The following is an 8777-nucleotide window of genomic DNA, read 5'->3' on the forward strand; positions in this document are numbered from 1 at the left end:
ATGCTGTTCCTTGTTTAAGAGATGAAGAGCCCACAGAGTTCTTATCCCTTTGTAAGAGAGCTTAACATGTGTTGCACTTGCTTCAAGTGTCAGCAAATGGACAACTGTGCACATATGTACTGTCGGGAAGAAAAGTCTGCAGGACCAGCGAGTGACAACAGAAATGGAAAAATTATTATTGTCCGGTTGCTTGAGGCCGCACTTCTAGATGTTGAAGTCTGGCTTACATGCTCTTATATGCAGTATTTAAATGATGTGGCAGTCATAAGAGGCTCCTGTGTGACTAGATTGCTTGTTGCACATAAAGTTGCGTCTCGATAGTACATTTTTGCATGCTGAAAGCTACCAAAAAACAAAACATCACTTAGCATGTTTCTATCTGTCACTAATAGGCACCCTTCGTTATCTGCATTTACAAGTGCAGGTGCACCGTTCATCATATCCCATTAAGACGGAGAAAAAATTCAAAAGCTTTTGAGCCTCTTCCATCAGTAAACTGCCTTACAATACTTTCTGACATAATTTGCAGTCCTAATGCAGGTGTTTTTTATGTCGAGAGGACTGCGGTATGGCCGCACAGCACACTTGACGAGCACACTTGAGGTCTCTTCACATAGTCATTGCCACAAATGTGTACCACTTTTTTTTCTGCAAACTAGTAGTTGAAATGCTTGAAAGTGATGTCATTTAATTTCTAGTCATTCTGAGTGCAGATTTATCTTTTGTTCCCTAAGACGCATACAGTCTAGCAACGAGATGCATTGTAATGTCATGAAGACGATTGGTAATGCAGTAATGTACAGTTATAAGAGCATCTTCCACGCACAGCGTTTTTCATGAAACCTTGCTCGTTTGCTCAGAACACGCTCGCATTGCACTTCAAATGTTGGTTACTGTTTTTTTTTTTTAGGATGACTTGCTGTTTCCAGGAGCAAATATAACGCAAGCAGAAAGCTTGCTCATGGTGATGGCTCACAGTTTGCGACATGGCTGCTCCAAGGAGGCGACAGAGAGCCTAGTAAGACTTATTGGTGCCCACTTGCCCTCAGGGGTGACATACCCAGGATCGAAATATGCCTTATTTAGGCATTTTATTGCCTGTGAAAAGCAATACAAAAAACACTTTTACTGTACTGCTTGCACTGAGTACATAGGTGAGGCGATAGAAGGAGAAGATATTTCATGTCCTAAATGTAATTTAGTGCACACACATGAGAGTCTTATCAAATCTTCTTCCTTTTTTCTTGTCATGGACCTCAAAAGCCAGCTCCGAGAGGTGCTAGAGTCTACAGTGGCTAAAAGAGAGGGAACCTCGGTTCAATACGAAGTGGCAGACATTACACAAAGCATTCATTATAATAAATTGCCTTTGTCTGCCGATGATGTCACACTCACCTTCAACACTGATGGTGTGCCTCTCTTTGAGAGTTCAAATCTGAGTATGTGGCCACTGCTGGTAATGGTGAATGAACTGCCTTACAAGCACCGGAGAGAGAAGCTTCTTTTGGCAGGCTTGTGGGTAGGGTCTGGGAAGCCAGTAATGAATACATTTTTTATTCCATTTGTGAAGGCAATAAATGAGTTGTCTGCTGAGGGAGTCACGTGGCAGGACAGAGATGGAAATACACACTTGTCGAAGGCATTTCCTGGACCCTGTTCAGTGGACAGCGTCGCAAGGTGCGATGTAATGAATATGACCCAATTTAATGGGGCAAATGGTTGTGCTTGGTGTGAGCACCCTGGCCAAGTTGTAGCTAAAGGTAATGGCTTTTGCCGTGTGTATCCACCAGCCACACCATTGCCCAAGCCGAGGACACAAGATTCTTTTGCTGAGCATGCCAGTAAGGCAAGGGTCAGTCAGCAGGCAAGCTGTGGCATTAAGGGCGCAAGTGTTTTGACAATGCTTGCATTTTTTACATTTGGAGGAGGGTTTGCAGTTGACCATATGCACGCGGTGTGCTTAGGCTTCGTTCGAAGCACCTTGTTCATGTGGCTCAAATCACATCGCTGTCGGAAGTTCAGACTGCGCAAGCACCTTGAAGATGCAAACAAGTTGCTACTAAGCCTGACTCCTATATGGGAGATATCGAGACTCCCAAGGTCACTATCACATATCAAAGAATGGAAGGCGTCAGAGTGGAAGAACTGGATGTTGTTCTATTCGCCTGTTGTGCTCAAGGACTTTGTTCCAGAAAAGCACTACAAGCACTGGTTAAGGTTTGTTGCCATGATGCACTATCTGCTTGGTCCGTCAGTACACATAGAAGAGCTTCTCCGAATTGAGAAAGAAATGGTAAATTTTCTTATGGATTATGAAACCTTATATGGCACAGAGTATATGACATATAACTCCCATCTCCTGCTTCAACTCGTGGAAACTGAAAAACTGGGGGCCATTGTGGGGTTATTCCCTTTTTCCTTTTGAGGCAATGAACGGGACACTATGTAGATTTGTGAAAGGAACCCGATACCCTCATTTCCAAATTGTTCAGAAGTTCTGTATTCTGCAGGCACTTTCAACACTATGGTCAGCACACTCACTAAACCGAAAAGGGCGCCACCTTCTAGAATCCGACTTCAGATGTCTGATGAAAGGGTATACTTTGAGAAAGAACTTCACTAAAGTGGGGTGCGTTCTGCTTTTGGGCAAAGGTGAACGTGTGGAGGGTGGTACAGTGTTCCGAAAAATGGTGCTTGGGCCTTTCAAATTCTGCACTGCAGGCCTCGACAAATCTCGCAGAAGAAATTCCTATGTATTCACGAACGGGCTTTTTGGTCGCATTGTCAAAATCCTTTTACCTTGCAGTCATTCTTCAAGCAGAAGTGATCATGTTGATGTGCATGTTGATGTCCTGAGTGTAAAGCAAGCAGTGTTCAGTAATGTCCCCCTGGATAAGAATTTGCAGTTTGTGAAGACAGAGAGTACATCACAAAGTTGCATCGTTGACGCAGAGTCTTTAAAAAAGTGCATATGTCTGAATGACACAGAATCTCTCTACTTGTGTGTAGTGAATGAAAATGAAATGCTAGAGTCTGTATGAGTCCATATGTACCTTTTGTTCCGTCATAAGTAGCAGCTGTTGTAGAGGTGCCACACCACTGACACCTCTCCTTAATAGACATCAGACCTTGTCCATTATCTTGATGCTGAAATTTTCATATCTTTGAGAGCCTTGGTGAAGGGGCCCACAGTATTAGTTTGCTACCAGGCATGTCACGTCAAGTCACAGTTTGCAATGTATGTAATAAGCACTGCCCATTTTATGTGATAGCATAAGGATCCCATTGATGCGTCTTATTGGCGGTGTTGTGTTGCTGTCACACTCAGTGAGACGGCAGTTTCTGGAGAAAAGTCTGTGGGCCCCCATATGTTGCACCAGTGCAGGACTGACCGTGTTAAAATTTGTGTGACGTCTAGCACACAACTGCTAATCATAGCTTGCACCAGCCATCGGTCGGCCGTCGAACTGTCAACCAACACATGCAAGGACATCTGTAGTACGGGTGTCCATGGAGAATTGCTATGCTATCATTTTGTCACATGTAATTAGCAATTATGTATCCCCTTTGGGGGTAATTTTCATATGAAAACCTGTGAGACCATTGGTTGTGGCACAAGCTGCTCTGTTTTCGAAACATTTAGGACGTTAAATTCATTCTTCAAGGCTGCTGCTTTCTCTTCACGTGATGCAGATAGTGGTTCATGCACTTCTTCAGGATCTTTCCAACTTTGCTTCGCTGTGCGATAGCCATTATATTCCTTTGACTTTGAATGTGCATACTTGTTTACCAGCCTCACTGGGTGCCCAGTACCAAAGTGCTGTCTGTCTGAGGCGATGCCTGTTATTGGAGCCTATCATCTCCATTTGTAGATGAGTCAACTTCTTCAAAGTTGCGATCATCATCACTACTGTCTGGTCAGTCCATATTCATCAAGTCGCCTGAGCGGTCCTTCGCTTCAGCACTTTGCACGTTGACGCTTGGGTCATGTGCAGTAAACAGTAAAAGAACACGGGCGTTTTGCTCCAGCTGCCATGATGTGCACGTGCATTGAGGCTGGTTTATGGCAAAATTCTTATGGTTCAAGATATTGCCAGCCGTTTACGTGGGTGTCATGCACCTGGCTGCAGTTTGTTGTTGACCTGGCCTGCACTTGACCATTCTTTTTTTGAATAGCCAGTGCAAAGTTGCATTTCAACTACCAGAAGTTGCACTGCACGCTTATAGCTCTGCTGATGATGATGAAATAACTTTATTTGCACCCGTCAAGGAATCAGAGGGCGAAAAAGACGAGTCTTGACCGCCGTCATCTTCCTCCCCTTTCAGCAGGCTGGGATCCCTTGGGATTCAGTGGTGTCCAGGGCCAGACGGATGACTTCTTTTTGTTCTTCTTCTCTCTGGCTGGCCATTAAAGCCTCCCAGGACTCTATATTCCTGTCTGGTTCGTTGTGGCTAGGGCATGTCCACACCATGTGGATCATGTCTGCTATTTCATTACACTGTTTACACCTGGGGTCTTGGATCGCCGGATGCCATCTGCTTAGTGCGAGTGGGTTCGGAAAAACTCCCGCCTGTAACTTTCTCCATATGACCTCTTCCTTTTTGCTGAGGCCCTTGCATGCTCCAGGTAATGTCTGTCTTCCTAATCTGTAATGGTTAAGAATATCTTGGTACGTGTTCAGCTCCTCGCTCGTCTGAAGGGACTCTCTACTCGACGAGACCGCATTGGGGTCCCGGTGTGTGAGTCCTCGGGCCAATGCGTGCGCTGTCTCGTTTCCCCGGAGGCCCTCGTGGGCCGGAGTCCAAACAAGGTTAATTAGTTCTGCCGGTGTCGGGCCGGCTGTGAGAATTTTGACTGCTTCGACAGATACCCTGCCTGCGTTGTAGTTGCGGATAGCCGATTTGGAATCTGTTATAATCACCCTAACATTCCGTTGAGTTAAAGCCAGCGCAATGGCTACCTCCTCAGCCGCTGTTGCATCACTCTGTTGGGTGCTGCAGCACGAGACTCGGTCTCCGCCCTCCCTGGTCGCCAGGGCTACGAAACCCGTTCTGCCTTCATATTCCGCCGCGTCCGTGTAAACCACGTCCTGTCTATTGGCTAATTTTTTCTGCAGAGATTTCGCTCTGTCCTTTCGCCTACCCTCATGGTGTACCGGATGCATATTCCTTGGGAGTGGTGGGATTCTGATTTTGTTCCTTATGTCTGTTGGGATATTCTCCGTGTGTTTGAGCCGCGCTCGAGGTTCGAAGCCTAGCTTTTCTAGTATTTTTAGCCCCGAATGGCTGCGTAGAAGTCGTTGTTGCGCTACTCTGGTAGCCTCAATGAGCTCGTCTAGGGTGTTTGAAATCCCCATGTTCAGAATTTTCTGGGTGGATGTGTACGGGGGGAGGCCCAGAGCGGTTTTGACGCCTTTCCTAATTAGGATTTCAATCTTGTCTTTTTCTGCTTTGGCTAGCCGTAGGTATGGTGCCACGTATGTGATTCTGCTGATTACAAATGACTGAACTAGTCTTAAGAGGTTCTCTCCTTCATTCCCGCGTGTTTATTTGCTATTCTTTTGAGTAGCCTACACGTCTGGCTTACACTCGATTCGAGTTTTCGTATCGTTTCGGTGTTCTTACCGTTTGTCTGTATCCTAAGACCCAGTACTCTAATCATCTCCACTGATGGTATTTTGTCCCCGTTTACCGTTAGCGTTATCCCATGTTCATGGGGCTTTGTTCGTCTCTTTTCTGGGCCGAGGAAGAGCGCTTCAGATTTCTCGGCAGAACATTTGAGTCCTACTTGTTTTAGGTACGACTCAATTTCCTCGACCGCTCTTTGGAGGGTACCTTCGATGTGCGCGTCACTGCCTCTGGTAACCCAGAGGGTGAGGTCGTCCGCGTATATTGTGTGGTTGAGCCCTTCTATGCGCGTCAATTTCTGTGGTAAGCCAATCATTGCAATATTAAAGAGTGTCGGTGATAGGACCGAGCCTTGGGGAGTACCTTTGTTGCCCAGCCTTATGCCTTTCTCTTCCTTCCCTCCTAGGCTGATAGTAACTGTTCTGTTTGAAAGTCCTTCACGTAGTTGTATACCTTTCCCCCTACATTTAGAGTTTCTAAGCGTTCTAGTATGGCTGCGTGGTCAACGTTGTCAAAAGCTTTGGCCACGTCAAGGCCGACTATTACTCTGGTATCAGCTGTTTCGTTGTCTAGCACTTGTTCTTTAAGTTGAAGCATAACATCGCATGCAGAAAGATGTGTCCTGAATCCGATCATTGTGTCGGGGTAAAGCTTTTGTTGTTCTAGGAATCTGTTTAGCCTCGTTTGAATAACGTGCTCCATTACCTTACCTACACATGAGGTAAGCGAAATGGGCCTCAGGTTTTCGAGACTGGTGCAGCGAGTGTATTTGAATGAAACAGAGCTAGTGTTAGCAGAATGTGAAATATACATGTGGAAATTGCCATTTAAATGCTGCCCTAAGAGTGTAAATATATTAGGAGCACTTAGCAGAAAAGTGTCATGTGAGCATTTCTTACAAATGTGAGGTATAAATATAAGGGAAAGGGGGAGGGGGTTACACATTGTACATGCACTTTTATTTTGCAAGTGTTCTGCTGTGCTTGTAAATAGCTCATTGATATTGCCTGTACAGTTGTGTAAATAGTGACTAAAGGCGTAGTGTTGTGCAGACGTTATGTGTTGAAGTAAGTCTGGCCTTGAATGTTGTTGAGAAATGTGTTCAGATCTGAATATTGTATTCGAAGAATTAGCTTGTGTGCAATAAACTGCTCGCTTTTCAACCTTGTACTTTGGTACCATTTTTTGTCGGAATACCATCTTCACTCTGCTGAACTGAATTCCTGCCTCGAAATATTAATACAAAGGCACAACACTGCTGCACATTGCAATTATTCTTGTGTTCTGCCTACTCTGCAGTAATATTGTTATTAATGACTATTGTGTAAAGCATGCATAAATTACTACAGTGTGATGAAACAAAAGAATGATGTAACAAGTACTCTTTAAAGCAGGCCCTACAGCCAATAGTGTCAACCAATTATTATGACATCACGATATTAATCCCCTTGCATGCTTTAGCATGACATCACAGGTAAATGGCAGGTGCACAGGCATTAATCCTGGATAAACCAGGACATCATGACGATCGGTAGGGGCCATGCCTCGTATGAAGGGCATTTGCTGCTTTGATCATGAGTTTTATCCGTCTATAGCTACTGATAACACCACAGTATTATTCAAAAAACCAGCTTCTGCTTTTCATAGTCCTTACCTTGACATTTTGAGAAAGCAGAAGTATAGGAATGTTACAGGCAATGAATAAGCATTTCATACATTTCAGTTTTTATGTCATTTTCTATCATATCCCTTAGAGCATTTGATGAATGCCATCTTGTCGATCCACTGCAATTGCTCGTAAGGCAAGTGTGGTTGGGTATAAGATAACTTTACCAAAACAAGAAAGAGCGGCATTACCTGCCAGCATGCAGACACTGTGCATGCTTTCAAGTGGTTCTTGTGAAGTTCATTAGTGCTAATGATGTGGGAGATTTTTCTTTTACTCAACGCATTTGGGAGGTGCCAGGTTGGATCCCCAGTGCCCCCGGGTACCCACCGGTTTTTAATGGGTACAAGATTTCACCTGCCTTGGTCCTTGGGTCTTCTAAGGTGTGATGCTTGAGAAAAGGGTCTCGGACCAAATAGTCGCCTTGATGGATCAGAGATAAATTCCGCCGTCAATAAGCAACCCTAAGTCCACTGTAGAAGTCCATTTGTAGCCAACGGATCAACGTTCAGCGAGAGGTGTGTGCGTTAATTCTTTCGAAAGAACTGCAGGCGACGGTGTGTGCTCGCGAGAGGGGAGGCGTCGTCGCGGAGACACCGTGGCTCTGGTCTGTCGTGTATGTTTCTCTTTTGTCCCCGCATTTCGCGCCGTTTTGTTTGTGCATGAATCAAGAGTAGCAGCCGATTTCTAACATAGCAGTAGATTCTCCTGTCAGAACAGCTCATGACGTGGCACACAGTGCTACGGATGGTTGCAAAGCACTTACTGTTGAACATTTTTCTGGTGGGTGCTCAAAGAAAAAAACAACAGAAATTCAACAGAAATTATGCACCATATTTGTGTTGAGATTTTGGGCACAGAAATTCTGTTGGGTGAGTGTTGTGTAAACTCAACACGAGTTGAATTTCCATTGAATTTCTGTTGGCTCAACACATGCTCAACATTGCGTCAACATAAATTCAAGGCTCATTTTTATAAGGGAGTGCACGCTAGATACCCAGGTGGTCGAAATTATTCCGGTGCCCTGCGCTGCGGTACCCCTTCCTTCCTTTCTTCTTTCACTCCCTCCTTCATCCCTTCCTTTACGGCGTGGTTCAGGTGTCCAACGTTATAAGAGACAGGTACTGCGCCATTTCCTTTCTCCAAAAACCAATTATTATTACGAGCGACAGGCCCGCTTGGTTGCATGGGTCGAGGTGTACACCAAAATTCTAACCACTGAAACTAACCATGTATGACATATCGAGACGAAACAAGCAATGCCCAACATTGCAATCAGTTGGAGCCAGTTCACGGAACTCAAGCTACAATATTCATTTGTATTGAGCACTGGAATTAGTGGTATCGCTGAGTAATAGGGGATGCATTTAATACAGCTTTGGAAAGACCATATATATATAGTGACCATATATATAAACCATATATATATAAACTATATATATAGTTTATATATTTGCTTTCATTAATGGCAGTGCACTTAACG

This window comes from Amblyomma americanum, chromosome 10, assembly GCF_052857255.1.
Source record: "Amblyomma americanum isolate KBUSLIRL-KWMA chromosome 10, ASM5285725v1, whole genome shotgun sequence".
Lineage (NCBI taxonomy): Eukaryota > Metazoa > Arthropoda > Arachnida > Ixodida > Ixodidae > Amblyomma > Amblyomma americanum.